Source organism: Myodes glareolus, chromosome 2 (genome assembly GCF_982192425.1).
Source record: "Myodes glareolus chromosome 2, mMyoGla1.1, whole genome shotgun sequence".
Classification (NCBI taxonomy): domain Eukaryota; kingdom Metazoa; phylum Chordata; class Mammalia; order Rodentia; family Cricetidae; genus Myodes; species Myodes glareolus.
In genome coordinates this window covers 43,312,424-43,329,807 of record NC_142027.1, presented here as the reverse complement: position 1 = coordinate 43,329,807, position 17,384 = coordinate 43,312,424, and the positions used below count along the sequence as shown (strand labels likewise).

At 40.1% G+C, this 17,384-nt stretch overlaps 1 protein-coding gene across 1 annotated transcript in view; it reads right to left on the bottom strand.

The window, feature by feature from the left end:
* Cmss1 (cms1 ribosomal small subunit homolog) overlaps positions 1 to 17,384 on the bottom strand; it is a 294,743-nt gene that overhangs the window by 140,528 nt on the left and 136,831 nt on the right. The window lies entirely within an intron of this gene.

The following is a 17,384-nucleotide window of genomic DNA, read 5'->3' as shown; positions in this document are numbered from 1 at the left end:
AGGAGCTGGTTAATACAAACTGGACCAGATGGGAGAGGGAGAAGGGTGGTGGAAGGTGAGGCTGAGGAGAGGGAGATGGAGAGATTGGGTGGGCAGGGATGCGGGCATGAATCCAGTAGGAGTTAGTGAGAAGTAGTGGGTGAATATGATCAAAATATAATGTAAGAAATTCTCAAAGAAAGAACTAAATGTTGTACTAAAAATTAAATAAGAAACAAACTCATTTTGAGTATGGCCTTGAAACGTGATTATAGCATAATCAGTTTTAGGTAGCTCTGTGCCAATCACCCAACTGAGAATGGATTTTTGTCCTTGATGCTCTTTCTTTATTGCATAATAGATTAAAAATTACTTAATTTTATGTGCATTGTATGTGTGTACATTTTGTGCATGCAGGAGTCTTCAGAGGTAAGAGGAGGTGCTGGATTCACTAGACCTGGAGGTACAGATGATTGTGAGCCACTATGTGAGTGATGGAATCAAACCTAGGTCCTCTGCTGGAGTAGTAAACATTCTAATTGTTGAGTCCTTTCTCCACCCTCAACAGATTTTTTAAATGTTCTGTTTCCTTCCTTTCTCCCTTTACCTTAAGGTGGGGGATGTTCAAGCACAGGTTGCTAAAATTCCATTCTTGACACAAAATGATCTGCTGCAAATCAGTTTTGTGTATTTGTCACTAAGGCCTTGCTCTACACAGTCCCCTGGTTAAATGGAAAGTTCATGTTGTACTGTATTTTCATCACAATGAGCAAAAGGTGAAAAGAATAGATAGAAGAGACTCAAATCATGGGCTCTCATTGTCATACAAAGGAAATAGGAAAGTAAGAACAGCCTTCAGAGCCAAGAATAATCAGGTGACTTCCTTTCCAATATCTAACATCTACTGAAGGCTAATGATATCCAAGGACAGAGAAACATAGCCGGGCAGAGAAAGGCACAACACAACTGTTGTCAGCCTGATGTAAAAAATACCAGACATAGCCCTAACAAAAGCAGGTAAATGCTCAAAGAATTACGAAGAGGAACATAATCACAGTGAATGAAGTGTGCATAAACAAGACAAATGCATTTATTTTAAAATGAGATATTTTATGTCTTCTACAATGTACAATAAATAGAGTTCAATTAAATGGGCTCTGGCTGGTGAAGCCATCAAAGAGCTCAACACAATGCAGGATCCTACCCATCAGGAAGCTTGTTTACTTTGGCTGACATGCTGCAACTATTAATTTGCTTATCTGATTCAAAACATCATCAGGAACATTTGCTCTTAGCTTTAATTTCTTAAACTTACATAGAAAATTCTAGGACCGAGTGTAACCCTAGTTGAAATTTTCTTACGGGAAGAACAGATGTAAAATAAACAAGCTAGATTCTCATCATTCCAGAGCTGAGCTTTAATAATACACAATAAAAGAGGCAAAACAAAAACTTCTGGGATTTGAATGATGACCTTCATGGCTATTGAGATGAGATATTTTCTTTGTATATTTCTTTTAAAGGAGCCTTGGAGCAGAAAATTACAGATGATCACCTCATAGAAAAGGCTGAAAGATAAGACTCAAAACCTCACAGCCATGTGTGGGTAGCAGTTATGGTTAATTATGGGGTACTGGACACGAGGAAAAGTGGGTGTTGGCAAAGATTCTCAAAAGGAGCATGTACCTCCTCCAGTCATGAAGAAATTGGGAAATTTTTTAGGGAAATGACTTACCAAAGGAAACAAACCAAAGAAACATAAAATAAGAGTCGATTATCAGGTGAGGGAGGGCTAGAGGGAACATTAACTTTCTGTGGTTGTCTTCGAAGAGGCCGGAAACTGCCGCCACCCTTGCAGACTGCCTTGTGCATCCGCAGGCTGCACAGCTGCACAGCTCCTGCAAATGCTCGCTAGAACAAGCATTCTGGCCCACCGCTGTAGGGTGTCTGAGAATTTGCTTCCCTTTCCCTAAAAAAACCCCTCTACTTCCTGCTGGCTTCTTTGTGTATTTCCTACCACTGTTCACTCTGGTTCTTGACAGGCTGGCTGCAACATGGGCATTGAAGGTGGGCATGAACTGGACCCCGTGGGGCTGGGGCAAAGGGACTGTGGTAGGAAACAATGACAGACTGCAGGGAAGTGAACAAAAGCAAGCTGAAGCCCTGGTAACCTCTCTGTTGTCTGTCCTTACAGCTCTTGCTCTTAGGACAGGAGAAACACGAAACCTTTCTGCATGTGACAACTTCCTTTCCCCACACTCAAGTGCTTATTACTGTCAACATCTGCATGTGTTTTGTATTCAGATAAAAATTTAAGTATTTCATAAAAGTATAGATTTTCACAAAAATAAATATTCCTAGATTATGTTGTAAATAACATAATTTTAGAATGATATTTTATTTTTCAAAAGGTCACCCCGAAAAATTTGTTTAAATCTTTTATACTTTGTGTGTGTGTGTGTATGTGTGTGCGCGCGTGCATACTTGTACAAACATACAACAACATATGTGGAGGTCAAAAGACAACTTGCAAGCATTTGTTCTATCCTTCCATATGCATCCTGTGGTTGACTTTATGCCATCAGTCTTGGTGGCAAAAGCTTCTACTCACTCAGCCACCTCTAGGCCCTGAAGCAGTTTCCTTAGTCCTCTATTTCCATCCCTCTGATGGACTGATTGTCCACTGCAGTTTCCACTTTTCTTTCTGTTGGCATTTCTCCATTGCTTCCAGTGGTAACACAGTTTTCATCGTTGGTGAAGACTGGGTCTTATCTAGCTAAAGTTGTCCTCAAAGTAACTGGTAGCCAAGACTGGCCCTGAACTCCTAATCTTCTTGCCTCCACCTCTCAAATGCTGTGATTACAGGCATATGCTATCCTAGTTGGTCTAACAGTTCTCTTATGGGGACTGATATTTGATCTGTTCAATATTAACTTCCATACAACTTGGCATAATCCAGAAAAAATAGAAGATATATTCAGTCCGCAACATAAAATCTTGGGCCCAAGAAAATTTAAGAACACATTAATTAAAATTTCTTGTTAGATTATAAGCAATCTAATTCAAAATGGGGGTGACTTTTATTTGGAGGTTAGAAATTTTAGAGACTACTTAAAGGAAACAAACCCTTCAACTAATGTCAGGAAGGACTCCTGCAGAAAGACAATGTTCTCAGGAGGCCACGAACAGATGGATTTCCCCTCAGGCTTTGGCATAGATAACATGTCTTTGGTTGGATTAAAAACATGGAATAGTTGTCTTGTGCTTAAGACACATGTTGTACAAAAAGACACCACATTGGGCAAAGTAAGATGCTTATCCAGAGAGAGGCACATGGGAATAGACAAGGACTGAGGGGGAAAAATATGTATATACATATTTCATTCATATATATATCTTAGATTGGGTCCCCAGGACAGTCCATTGAGTTTAACTAAGGAGACTTCTCTATATGCACATGCTTTTATTCTTGCTCTTTTGACATTTATGTGGTAAGTGGGCATATTTAAATACAAGCAAATTAGTGCATTATGACAGAACTTCACTGTAGAACTCCATGATTATTGTTCAATAAACTTTTTTCTGTTTTCTTGACTTCTAGAGCACCAAGGATAAAGACAGAGATAGACAGTATATCAAACATGAAGATCATAAATCAAGTATGAATTTAACCTCAAGAAAACTGGACAAAGCTCCCGGAGTATATATATTAGAAACATTTGTGACACAGTGGAAAAAGTACTGTACTTGATGCCAAAAAGCAGGATTTCACACATTATTCAAGAGAGCAGGGTCAGTGTTCTCACCCCTCAAATGGTAAAGGTAGTAATTGTTCCACATTGTTGGTTTGAGGCTAAAAGCAATAAGGCATTTGAAAGCATCTGCCATAATTATGGCTCACAGTAGTATTTGCTTCAAGTTTACTTTGGAATAGGTTTGTCTAACTGATGCCCAAAGACAAAGAGTGGTGTGAGAGAATACTGACGTGGGACACTGAGTAGGTGCTATGCAAGTATTTCCTGATCTGAGTTGATGTAAACATCAAGCTGCTTTGACTGCTTTGACTGAGTCAGCGTGGTCACTGGTGCAAAGTGCACTTATGCTTCATAAACATGAGCTTAAAACAAAAGTGCTTCTAATCAGATTTGGCAAGAAAAGCCGAGAAACATAGGGTGAGGTAAGTGTGAGCCTATCCTGCTGACTAACAGGGATGGCAGCACCTCAGTGCGTGAGTCACACAGATCCTAGCAGTGCACAGCCAGAGATAATTCTCAGGTAAAGGCACACGAGCCATTACGTCATCCCTCCTCTGCCCATTATGCATTGATCATGTCCCCTTGGACTCTGATGCAATCCAGCAAGTATGTCTGATTTGCTGAAAGCCTCAGAGTCTCAGAACACATACAGGCTCATCAAAGAAAGCAATGTGAGCCCAAACTGAAGTTTCTGGTATTGCCTTCTGTTTAAATAATGTGTTACAGGGGCAGTCTTACACATGGGATGCCCAACTACAGATCAAGTTGTTTGCTCTGAAGGCCTACAGGAATAGACTTCATTACCATGGACAAGTTACTCTGGGTCTGCGGATCCTGTTTCCACCTCAGTACAATTAGATGTTTTTCAAGGTCCCTCTTGGCTTTGCAATTTTGTCATTAAAAATTCAGGCTAATTACACCCATAGAGTGGGCAGATGAACAGTCAGTCGAAGCCAGACACAGAATCAATTTGTTTCCTCTCAATTATGTAGGTCACTTGATGTTTAGCCTACTTTTATCCCAGTCTGAGTTAGAGTGTACAGCAACATTCAAATCAAAGGAGATATTCAAATCCCAACTCTAAACCTAATTCAGAGTCAGCCTTTATTCGACACACCCAGTCTGGCAGCTTGTGATCATACGATCATGCTCAAGAGAAGGAAAACTCCTTAGAAACTAGGAGAAGGGAATCAGCTCTAGCTGCCTAGCAAGCTTCTGTCATAATGTTTTCCACCTTTCCAAGAGTGGCCAATGCAAGCATTCACACTCCTGTCCCTGGAGGAGCTGCAGTGGAATCTCCAGAGAGGGGTGTTCCCTACATAACATGGGACTGGGGTTAAATACAATGTAGTGGAGATGAGAACCAAATGCCTCATGATGTTTGCTTCACAGCTGGCATGGTGTGGGGTCCCCTACCTTTCATGGTAAGCAGCTGGGAGGACGGGGTTAACCTCCTGCACCTGGGCCAGCATTCAACAGGTGCCCAGCCTTTAATTGTTCAGATGAATGATTTATGAAGCTTGGCAGCAAAGGCAGGGCAGACTGGTTTAAATTTAAAGTCTCCAACGTATAGGTATTCTGAAAACCTTGGCCACATTTACAGCAAGCACTGTTCCTCTTAGGAGGGGACAGAATAGAAAGGGAGAAGACAGGACTTGTCTGACAGGAGGACAGGACCAAACTAGATGAAACATGCCTTCCTACTCTCCCTGCCCCATCCTCTACCATGGTCTTGCTGATTCTCTTTCTGTTGAGAGCAATCAGACATGTCTAGTGTTACAGAGAAAATCTCAGAGCTCCCATTCTCACATGCAGAGCTCGGGTGCTTTGTTCTGATTATTGACAGTATGATTCTTCTGATCAACTAAACCAAAGGTCAGCCAATTTTTGCCTCAAAGACCCAACAGTAAGGATTTTAGATTTTGTGGCTATATGGCTTCTGTTGCAATGTTTCATTCCTGTCATTATAGTACTTGAGTAGCTACAGAAAATACATAGATATGGTTATGTTCCTTTGATACTTGTTTAGAAAAACCATGTGGAGTATTGGCTATAGCCTGATAGCCACTGGATATTTCTCAAGCTGAACTCTGGTAAGTGAAAGGATATCACAGCTACCACCAAAATTATTACCCTTAATTATATTATAGGCTTCAATTAGAGAACAAACATCTGTAATAAGTAACACCGTTAAAAATAGACACAATCAGACCTCATTTGGGATAAAAGAGAATGAATATGAAATATGAGATAATTCAACATTAAAACAGTTAACCGTCAGAAATCAGGCTGTCTAGGAAAATATGGTTTCCACTAAATCCCTTCACTGCTCTGACACACGTTTTGCTATAGGACAAGCTACAGGCATTAGCACCATAGCTATAGAAAACACAATTACTAAATACTATATTTGAAATGGCCCAATTCTTTAAAAATCAACTTATATATTAATTCTGTACACTATATAAGATACTTCAAATAACAAGCACCAAAGAAAATTCACTTTTAATAATAACACCAATTTCTTTCAAGCATGTCATTTTGTGAATTTTATCTTGACATGGTGATTTGTAAGTTTCTTTTTTTTTTTAGCTTGAATCACTCTAAGAAGGCATTCTGCGACTTTTTTGTTGTCAATCTGACTTTTTTTTCAAACTTGCTAACTGTTCCTTCTGCTCTTTTGACTCCCCCGACTCAGACTGGCAGACACATACTCCTAGGTGTACATCTGACACTGACTGAATGGTAGTGCCAACAGACAGTGTTCCATGTTCCTAATCCAGCAAGAGGAATACCTAGATAATAAGGAAGAAAACAACGGCACATGTTTTTAGTGTGCGGGAAGTGCTCGATGGTGGCTCTGGCTAACTATTCCTTCTAAAAGCAAGGGCACTGGAAAACACCAACTAGGAGTTGAAGAGGAGATTTGGAAGGCTAAGAAGGGAATGTGAGGCAAACCGAGGCAGGGTGCAAGGAATACTGTTGACTCCAGGACAGTGTCTTCACTCCTGATTACACATTAGAATCCCTGGGGACACTTTCAAACAATACACATGCTTGGACTCCTTGCAGGCCAGTATCTTCCTCCTTCCCTGCAATACTTCATGTTTTGCCAGGACTGAGAACCACTAGAGTTGAGAGGCTGACAGGCATTTTTATATCCACATGGATAGAGGGCCTCAGAGAGTAGAGGGAACCAGACTATGTGTGAAACTCAACTATAAATTTGTAGTGTGGTGTGTATGTTTTATCTTAATGTAGAAGATTAACTGGATTCACTGCATGGGGATGGGAGGAAGCCCTGGGGATTCTCTTTTTACTATTGAGCAAGAGACATAGAAGAAACACAGATCTTTTAATTAGGACCTTTTGCTTGAGCCTCTGGCAAACTGTAAAGCAAACGAACCATCAAGTGGCAGGCTTCTTTTATGTGTTTAGCAAAGGGCTGATTGAACAGGCAAGGCCCTGAGTTCTTCCTTGAAGGCCAATAGATTCATTCTCTGAACCACAAAAAGCAATTCTCAGGGTAGGGATTTGGCTTACACAAACTAAAGATATATGTTCTCTTGGTTATATCTCCCCACTCAAATCTAAATAAAATAACTGAAGAAACTTCTATATAGTTTTGGACAGTTATTAGAACTTTCTTCCAGCCATCCTACAGATACTATTGCACACCTTCTGTATACCTCCAGGGAATATGCATGTCTCCATTACTAGCAATACTAGTAAATACCAGAAGCTACAGTAATATGTGCTATCCAAGAGACAGGGTCCCCTTTCTTCTGTCCACTGCTTTGTGCTTAGTACTTTCTTCTAGGGTGGAGATTAGTATGCTTAGCCTTCCTTCCTTCCCTCACCTCCCTCCCCCTCTCTCTCTAAGGCATTAGGGACTGACTCAGGGTATCATATAGGCAAGGCAGAAGAGCTCTACTCAACCCTATTTATTTGTTTGTTTGCATGAGATAGGGGCTTGGCTCAGGCTAGCCTGAAACTTGGCATCTTCCTGCCTTGCTCTCTTGAGTAGTTGGAATTATCGTATTTTGTGTAATTACTTAAGCATGTTTTCACAAACAGAAATGCTTTAAAAAAGAATTACATTTTCAAAGGTAATCGTCAGTACAAACAGAATTGATGCCATTGATATTCAATAATTATACACTGAATCATACTATGGATATAGAGAAGAAGCACCTATGAGAGCCAAGGATGGCTTCAGAGAATAGCGGTATCAATTTTGAGTCTTGAAGGATCAAAAAAAAAAAAAATTTGCGTGTAGGAGGTTGTCTCTTGGTGTTTGTTCAAACTTTCTTTCCAGGGCCTTGGAGAGCGACAGGAAATTTCAATGTTGGGGAAAGGATGTTGTGATAGGGCCCTATGAGTATCACTTCTTTAGAAGCCTAGTGGAAAGTTAATATGAGATAGAAATGTATTTGAAGGGAAGGAAGGCTGGGTTACTGCATTTTCTGGCAAAGATGAATTCAAAGTAATTCCGGATGTTGAATTAACTGGCAACATGTGGCTGGCTGGTGGTTCTCCATGACATGTGTTTTGTATGCCCATGTCACTTCTGAATTCATCTGCTCTTCCGGTGCTCGTTCTCTCTGCACCATTTTACTATCACTGTGAAGGATTTACTCTGCGGTGCTCCATCATGCATCTGCCTGAACTAACACAAATCTTTACGAAATAAGGTGAAGGTACACACCTCTTAGTTAGTTAGGTACACTGGGAGGTGAGAGGGGGAAGCGGTATTAACAGGAGAAAAATGGGGCCACTAGTCAAATGGTAGGCTAGTGCAGGACAGGCCTGCTTCAGAAGACAATAAATTCCATTCAGCAGTTAAGTGTTCAAGATGAGCTGGCCAGAAATCAGCTGGAAATAATGTCTGGTGCTCAGATAGTGTGAGACAGTGTCAGAAACTGGTGGCCACCCCCTGATGGGGCCAGTGTGTTCTGTTGCTAACCTGGCCATATGACCGAAGTCCTGACCTGTGGCTTTTGTTGATTTGGAGGCTCTCGATATTCTTACCTTGGCTGATTGTAAGATTTCTATGACAGTCACAGCAGTGAGCAGGACAGAGTTGTGCAACACTGCTTCTTAGGAGTTGGCTCCAACCCACTGCAGCTGAGGCCAAGGATGAACAAAATTATCAAGGGACAAATGAAGAGCCAAAAGGCCTGGGAATAAAAGGCCAAGGAACTCCTCGTGTGCCTTTAAGGAATGGACAAAGATGAGGTAGTAATGGGACATAGAGAAGGGGTAAAACCCATTCAATGAATAAGGCAAAAGAGGCAGAAATGGGGTCAGAGGAGTCCATGGGAGAAATTATTTCAGCACCGATGAAGTGGCTTCTGCTGTAAATGTTACTGAAAAGCTAAGGAAGACGAATGAGTGCTGAGAAGTTTCTGTGGGTGTGATTATGAGGATGCCCTCTGTGCTGACGCAGGAGGACTGGGAGCTGAGAACAAACACATGATGAATGGGAGGTGGACAGGGAGCAAATCCTCTCGAATGCAAGGATAGGAGATACAACAAGAGGAACCAGTTGGAAGGAGGAAAAAGGAGTTAAGGCAACATATCACCCCTACCATTGCTAAAACAGAAGAGTCTTATCTTTAGGTTGAAGGGAAGGAAATGAAGGATGGAAAGGGATGGTTGGAAATACAGAGGCCAGTTAAGGGGTCTGTTCTAGGGCAGAACAACAGATCACAGAATTGAGTGTAGATTACAACTGAGTACCCTTGGTAGGAGGAGATCTTATCTCTTTAGAGATAGGGTAGGTACCATGTGGCTGTAAGGAATATTAACAGTTTTACATTTTATCTTTTAAAAAATAGATCAAAAAACTATCAGTGAGCACTGCACTCAGGTAGCTAGGAGATTAGAAAGAGGAAAAGCAAGATGACTAGAGCCTAAGAAAACTATGGAACAGCTAAGTTCCAGAGACAGCGAGCAGGTTGAACACTTCTCCTGGGAAAATGGTACAACTAACAGACTCCACTTCTCTTGCTCACTGTGTTTGAAAATGGCTATTCCAAAACCGTATGTTCTTAGGTATGTATACACAGAATGAACTTCCTCCATTCACAACCGTATGTTCTTAGGTATGTATACACAGAATGAACTTCCTCCATTCACAACCGTATGTTCTTAGGTATGTAAACACAAAATGAACTTCCTCCATTCACAGAAGGTGCTGCCTTCAAAATGAAGACATGCATGAGGACAGACATCTATGCAGAATGGATTATAGACCACCTAAGAGCTAGAAAATATTATTTTCAGATCTTCAATAGGGATACCTAGGATTCCTTTTCTTGTATAAAGATGTATGGTTTTCAGAAACAAAGTGATTATTTTTATTTTTTTGCCTTTTGATGTTGTTTTTCAAGACGTGTGTACCTTTGGCTCTCCTGGAACTTACTCTATAGACCAGGGTGGCCTCAAACTCTCAGAGATCTCAGAGGCAGATATGCCTCTGCCTTCTGAGTGCAGATTAATTCCAAGGGATTAAAGGCGTATACCACCATTGCCTGGCATAAAATGATTTCTTTTTTAAAGATTGAGAGATAGCTAGCTTACATTAAATCATTTTTCAATACTCTGAACTTTCAGCTAAGACTAACTAGTTTTAAACTTTATTGTATAGCAAACACCTGGAATAATTCTGAAAAATCTTATTCAACTTCATCATGACCACGGATATGGAAAGAGTGAGTTTGTATTTTAAACATGGATACTTTAGACAACACACAATATTTGCCTTACACTTCAACAAAGGTTTGTGTATTGAGAGGGTGACAGACAAGTTTTCCTGCCAAGTGTGTGGTGTTGGGGGGGATCAGGACCACCACATGTTATTCCTCCCTTTACTTCTTCGCAAACAAGCTTTCATAGCTCTGAACAAAGTTTTAAACTATTAGGAGTTTCTGCTGTTCACTCTTCAGGAGGCGACAGTAAGGACAACTGAGCAATGTTATTCTGCTGTCTCTTCTCCAGCTACCCGAGAACTACTGGTGATCTGGGATGGACATCGGTGAAGTCATTTTGAAGTATTTCAGTGTGTAGCCAAGAGTAGAGCCATCAGAGTAATAGAGTAACAGTTCACTTTAATAGTGACATGGACTCATTTTGATTACAAAAGGTAAATGAAATTACTTCATATATCTCCAAACAAACTATTTCTTCAGTTAAAGTTATCATTGCTAAAACTTCTTGGAGCACTCGCTGAACATTCTACAGCCTTTGCTGGTTTAGAGGACAGCTCAGTTGATACAGTGCTTCCATTGAATGCATGAGGTCCTGAGTTTGACACCCAGAGTCCAAATAATAATAGCTGTTTATGTGGTGTATATGTATAATCCCAGCACTGGCGAAGGAGGTAGGTGGATCCTTGGGTCTTACTGGCCAGGCAGCCTAGCCTAGTCTAGTCAGGAACCCTGTTTCTAAAAACAGTGGTGAGTTCTGAGAGAATGACACTTAAGGAAGTCTTGTGACTTACACACACACACACACACACACACACACAGACGTATGTGCACCTGCATACATATCCACCCACAATGAACACACGCACGCACACATGCACCCACGAAACACATCTTTGGGATGGTCATGGTGGTCCTTGCCTTTAAACCCAGCACTTAGGAGGCAAGTAGATCTCTGTGAGTTTGAGGCCAGCCATGGTTATGGGTAGTGTTGCTCTGCCCCACCCCACTCCCTCCAGGAGAATAATGATACTTACTCCATTCAGTTGTTGCTAGGTCCAAAGAAGGCAGTACCACATATGAAAGTGCTCTATAAACTAATTACTAACAACTGTTGGTTTTACTCTTAACTAACAGACTGAAAAATCTGTTGCGAAAAATCACTACTTTTTCCTTTTTGGTTCACGAATGAAAACCATGCCCCTTTAAAGGGGCCAACACAACTGCAGCCCATTTCGAATAATTATATAAAGGATCAGGAAACACAGGGAATTCCCAGTTGTTTAGAATTCTAGAACAAATTTGAATAGAAACAGGTAGAACGAAGTAGCCAGGAGAATGAAGGCAGACTGAGGACCAAAATGACAATATGGAAAAAGTGATCCCTGGATCAGCAGGCCCTGCTGGCCTTTCTACAACTCAAACAGCCCTTCCAGAAATTCTGGATTTGGAGGAAGCAAGTAGAAAGAGGTCCTTTTGCTGTGGTTTGTACCACTAAACTGCCAATCCAAATGCAAATACACCTGTGTAGTAGGGCTTCAGAAGCATGGCTAAAACACCTCTCTTACAAGAAAAATTGATGATAAATTCCAGACTTTTTTTGTAAAGACTGGTTTAGATTATCATGATTCTTTTAGTTTTTAGTCATGTTTTTATAAAAAAAAAAACCAGTGGTTGACACACAATGATAACAAGACTCTTCTGAAGCATGTCCCGACAAGCAATGAAATTACAGCTCATCCTTGCATTCTTATGCCCCATATTTCCTTTTAAACTTTGATTTCAGTAAGAAAATAGAGCTGTTCCTCAGAAACAGAAATAATGGCCGGAAGAACACAATCCTCGCCATCTTTTAAGAGACCAATAGGCAGACAGACTGGAAAATCTGGTATAAACTGTTTACTGTGTTTTTTTTTCCAGATCAACTTAATGAAATGTTTACCACTACAGTGTTATTTTTAAGTTCACAAAAGCATTTTGTGAGCCTTGCTTGCTAGACATGTGCATGTAATTTCAAATGGAATTTCAAAATACTTTTATTACATTCATTCACGGAGAAAATAACACAGACCTCAGGACTGTGCTAAAGTAATTTTTAATTTTCGTTCATTTTGGCAACAGTTTTAGTCTTGGAAAACATGTGACTATTTCTATTTTAGTCAGATCAAGCTCAGATCACCTCTTATACCTAACCGCTTGTATACACCCAATATTATTTTTTCCTACTTTGAATTTTTGAGATAGTCTAGCTATACAGTCCAGGCTGAACTCGAACTCAGAATCTGCCTGCTCAACTTCCTAACTGCAAGGATTACAGATGTGCATCACTATACCTGGTTATCCTTCCAATACTTCTTGACATTCCAACTAAGTCAAGGTCTCTTACTATAACATCATGGATGATTTGAATGATTTGATATTTATTGTAGAGGGATGTCCTGTGCAGAGTAGGGTGTTTTCTTATGTCACTGGCTTCTACTGACTGGATACCTCGAATTTCCCAATTGAAAGTGGAACAACCCAAAACATCTCCAGATGATGCTGAATGTCATAGGAGAAGCAAGTGCATTCTCTATAAGAATTTTTAACATAAGGCCAATAAGAGAAGGACTCATTCTCCCACCATCTGAGCTGGGGGCATGCCTCCTCACTTGGTCATAATTTCTCCGTGTCTCTCAACTAACATAGGGGCATTGCAACTCTTCTCATTATAAATACATCAGTGTGGCTATTACCCTGTTCTTTTCCTTCCCTATGAACTTTAAGAAACAACAACAACAACAAAGCCAGGCTGGGCAGTGGTGGCGCACACCTTTAATCCCAGCTCTCGGGAGGCAGAGGCAGGTGGATCTCTGTGAGTTCGAGGCCAACCTGGTCTACAAGAGCTAGTTCCAGGACAGGCTCCAAAGCTACAGAGGAACCATGTCTTGAAAAACAAAACAAACAAACAAAAAACAAAGAAAAAAACCCCACAAAAATAAAAAACTCCAAGTTCACAAAACCCTTTGTTAAAAATACTGTAGGGATATACCTTTAGTTTTAAACCAATACAACGTCAATAAGCATGTATAAGTTTTTTGAATTGTACAATGATATGCTTTTATGGTCATGGAAATGGAGGGCCATATAGTTAATTCAGTAACTTTCATTAAAAAACAAATCAAACAATAGCCAGGCAGTGGTGACTTATGCCTTTAATCTCAGCACTGAGGAGGCAAAGATAGGTCTCTCTGAGTTCAAGGTAGCCTGGTCAAAAAGTGAGTTCCAGAACAGTCAAGACTATACAAGAAAACCTGTCTTAAAAGAATAAAAAACAAAACAAACAAACAAACAAAAAGCAAGCCAAACCAAAACAAGCAAACAAACCATATATGCATGAAATACACACAAGGCAACCTGGTATGTACAGTGAGTTGTGCCAGGACCATCTGGACTATTAGGGAAACCAGCCTAAAACAAACAAACAAACAAACAAATCAAACTAAACCAAAACCAAATAAGCAAAGAAACCACACACATGAATACATACCTGTTTGTTAAAAATAACTCTCTTAAGAAAACTGTACCTGTATCTGAATGCATCATTCCATGTGTGCTTTGAATTATAGGACTGTTGTGAACCCTCATCTATACTTCACTCTGCGACGGGAATTTTGCAACAAGCATAGTTTTCAACATTAGCTGAATGTGAACCTTCATTTTATCTTCTCAATCAGAAAGAATTAGGAGTAAACTAAAATAATAGATTCTTCTATTCCTCTTATGTAAATCTTTCTTTTTTTACTTCCTAGGATCCTCTTGCCCTTGGTGGCTTAAGTGGAAGGCCAGAGATAAGTTACACGTTTTCGTAAACATGTTCATTCTTTCTAAGAAGTACATGAAGAAGGAAATTTTTGGCAAATATCCTTTATGTGCAGAAGCTGCTAGACAGTGTGCAGAGTGGCTTTCAGTGACGAGAGGCAGAGGCTATCTGACCACATCAGAAACTTAGCAGAGAGTTAAGGCAAGTGACAGAATTGCAAAGGTCTTTAGGGATCATAAGAAAGTGATTCAGGGCTCATGAGCTAATGCAGACTGACCGGTGCCTCCTGTTTCTAGTCTGTCATTATCTATCAGTAATAAATGGTTTAATTCTAAAACATATCATGTGGTTTTCATTTCTGGCTCAAGATCACATGTGAAGAAGACAAAATAAAACCTTTAAATTGCTATGACACAACATTCTTCATAATAAATAAATTAATTGCTAATAGTAAAAAATACACCTTTGGCTTTCAAACAATCAAATTCCAACTTTACTAAAATAAATGAAGAAGCAAAACTAAAATTTGAGTAAATCAATTTACAGAAATATGGGTGAATTTTTGTACTTGAGCATTTGATATTCTTTTATCCTGAACTTTCTATGTGAATTCACACACACACACACACACACACACACACACACACACCACAAAAACATACAGAGACATACACTACATACATTACAAAGAGACACACAGACACACACTACACACACAGACATACACTACACACATAGACACACACTATACAAATACACACAGATACAAATACAAGGAGACACACACTACACACACACACACTACACAAGCATACACACATCATTACAAACGCATATACATACTACAGACACCCACCCACACAAATACACACCCATGTTAATTATATCACAAAAGTTAAGATATTAACCAGCAAGACAAAAATATTTCAGATAACTGATATATATCATATAGAATAAGATATTTTTCCTTGGCCTTCTTCCAGTTTGTTTCCTGATCAAATCTACCTTCTTGCTTGCTTTGGTAAGTTATTCTGTATTTTGAAATTGTCCCACTTCTTAGTTTTTGTCTTCTTTCTTGGTAATGACAGTTCAGTCATAGAGAGGGAATACTGATGAGAACAGAGGGGAATGGGGATTCTAGAAACAGAGGTTTCAGTTCCTCTGCATCAGTGCTGGGGATCTCTTTAGGGAGGGCTATTCCTAGAAAGTTCTCAAACTGTGGGAGAAGCAAGGCAGATAAAGGCTGTAAAAGCCACTTAGAAGAGGCATTTTGGCCGGGCAGTGGTGGCGCACGCCTTCAATCCCAGCACTGTGGAGGCAGAGGCAGGTGGATCTCTGAGAGCTCGAGGCCAGCCTGGTCTACAAGAGTTAGCTCCAGGACAGGCTCCAAAACTACACAGAGAAACCCTTTCTCAGAAAACCAAAGAAAAAAAAAGGAAAAAATAAGAGCATTTTGGTAGGTTCATTGCTGTATTTACTATTCCTGATGGTTAGAAAACTGACTTCCCCAAGTTCACAGAGTAGGAACCAAAGCACAGTGGGAACTTCAAGGACACCAGCCTGAAAAGCTCCTGCAAAGCCCTGTATTACTTTGATGTAACAGACTAAAAAACATGCTCACCGCAGCTGTATTCAGTGGCAAGCCTACAATACAGGAATTTATTTACTTTTTATTGCGACATAAATAACTATTTCATGGGGTTGTTCAATTGTCATCAAATTTTAGAAGCATGGTTTTGAAAAATGAGCAAGGATCATTCTATGAAATGCTGCATATGGTATTTACAAAGTTCGAACATGAATGGTGGTCAGGGCACTTCCATGATTAAACATTTCAGTTATTCAAACATCTTTGAAAATTAGCTGAACGAACTGTGTACTTCATTCTTAATTACACAGCTACTTATTAAAATGTTTGATGAGCAATGGTTAAGTATGGCAGGCCTAAGAAAAGCTATGGTATAAAGATACGGAAACATGTAAACATACACATTATTAAAAATATACAAGTCAGGCAGAGATGGTGCATGCCTTTAATCTCAACACTCCGGAGGCAGAAGAAGGTGGATCTCTGAGTTTGTGGCCAGTCTAGTCTATAGAATGAATTCCAGGACACTCAGAGAAACCCTGTCTCTACATATACACACATATGTATACATGTACACATATCAAAAACATACATCATTTGACTGCATTACTTTAGTTCCTTAAACTTCCAATTAAATGAGATTTAAAGAAATCTAAAATCTACTTTACCATTGAACAGGCCTAAACTTTTTAAAAAAATGTCCTTTAATGTATCTTTACTGTATTTACACACCTGTTTGTATGAATACGCACTGGCATTTCTTCTGTTTTGGCTGCAGAAAAGTAAATAGGCATGTGATACGGAATATCATATGGGGAGACACAACATACAGACAAGATACTTTAGCAGTGTGCTAAAGGCTGTGGTAGTTAAGAGTACAGAGAAACCTGAGGGTGGGTCCTAACCTTCCTCAATAGTTGACGTGACATGTGAGTTTAACCCTGAGGACGAAGATTATACACTATTCTGCTAGAAGAGACCAAAGCAAGGCACAGGCAGCATGGTTAAGAGTACAGAAGAGGTGTGAAAGAGTCAGGGTGTGTAACCAAAGTACCATGGGTACCACCCTCCAGCACAGTGTGTCTGTAAGCCTCAGTAACAGAGGTGATGGCAGTGTTCTGACCATGCTGGAGATAGGGAATACACAGGTGTGAGTGAGAGTCATTTCTCTTAAAACCTTAGGGTTACTTCTATCTTACTGGTAAGCCCAATACCTTTTCATTCTCTGATTCTCCAAGTTTGCCTTGGTTGACTGGCTCCCAGATGTCCTGGAAGCACTGCACTGAGCCAGCATTGAACCTAGTTCACTGTAAGGGAAGGAGACCCAGCTGGGTGGCTCCTAGGCTGTTCTGCTCCTTGGAACTGTCACTCAATTGCATTGACTGTTCTTAAGCAAGTCACATTTGAAACTAATAAGAATGCAGAAAGAGGAAAAGAAGGACTTATGAAGAGCCAGTCAGTATGAAATGCAGCACACAGACTGTCCGAATTGATTCTCTGGATAATGTCACATGAATGGTGCGATTCTAATGGACTTAATGTACAGATCA